Source organism: Athene cunicularia, unplaced genomic scaffold (assembly GCF_003259725.1).
Source record: "Athene cunicularia isolate RWA unplaced genomic scaffold, athCun1 SCF_234, whole genome shotgun sequence".
Classification (NCBI taxonomy): Eukaryota; Metazoa; Chordata; class Aves; order Strigiformes; family Strigidae; genus Athene; species Athene cunicularia.
In genome coordinates, this window is record NW_020799305.1 from 6,564 (window position 1) to 7,630 (window position 1,067).

Here is a 1,067-nt window from a genome sequence, read left to right on the forward strand (position 1 = left end):
AGGGCACTTCTTGTCTCTCCAGCAGCCACAGCCTGGCAGAAGCCTGAAGGAGCAGCTCTCTTGAAACCCAGAGGCACAACTTGCCTGCCTCTACTTGTGTCTTTCTCCAGTAGTTTATTCCTGCCCTTTCAATAAAAGAATCCTGCATCCAATTCTGCCTCTCTGTTTTTTCTTTCAAGGAGTTGTGTGCACTGCAGTGGTCCCTCACCGTGCACGTGACCCCCCTCATCTGGGCCAGGGCAGTCTCTCTGTCCCAGCAGAGCTGGGCTGAGCTGCCTTTGGGGAGACCCCACAGCCCTGGGAGCTCTGGCCACACACAGCCCTACAGCTGAGCTGCCAGGGCCCTGCCTGATCAGGGCAGATCTTTTGTCCAAGGCACATGCAGCCCTGGGGCGTTTGCAGACCTGGAGTCTCCCTGGGCATGAGTGTGGCTGCCGCAGGGGCTGGGAGCCACCCAGGGACAATGACTGTTGGGGCCCCAGCCCCTTCGTGGCTCCATGGTATTGCTTGAGCCCCTGGGGGAGAAAGCAAGGGGGAGACTTCCCTTTCCTCTTTCCTGTCCCATTCCCTTTCCCTTCTCTTGCTTCTTTTTCTTCTTTCCCTTCACTCCTTCTTCTCCTGGTTCTTCTTGTCCCTCATTTTCCACTTTGCTTTTCCCATTTTCTCACCCTTCCCCTCCCTTTTCTCTAATTCTCTCTCCCCTCCCCTCTTCACCTTCACTTTCCCTTTCTCCTTCCCCTTCTCCCCACCAGCTAAACCACCACAGACACTACTCCTCAGTTCCCTGTCACACAGAGAAAACCTCAGAAAGCAAACCCTGATTCTTGGGGCAGGAGCCTTTGCAGGGCATCTTGTCATGCTGCCATCTCAGCAGGGTCACCCAGAGCCGCCTGCTCAGCGCCACGTACACACGCATTTGTCTCCAGTGACGGAGACTTCACAGTGTCCTGGGAAAACCTGTGTCCATGCTCAGTCACCCTGACAGTGGCAGGGGTTTGGGGCTGTTGGGGCAGAGGCTCCTGTGTTTCAGCTGGTGCCCATTGCCTCTTGTCCCGGCACTGGACACC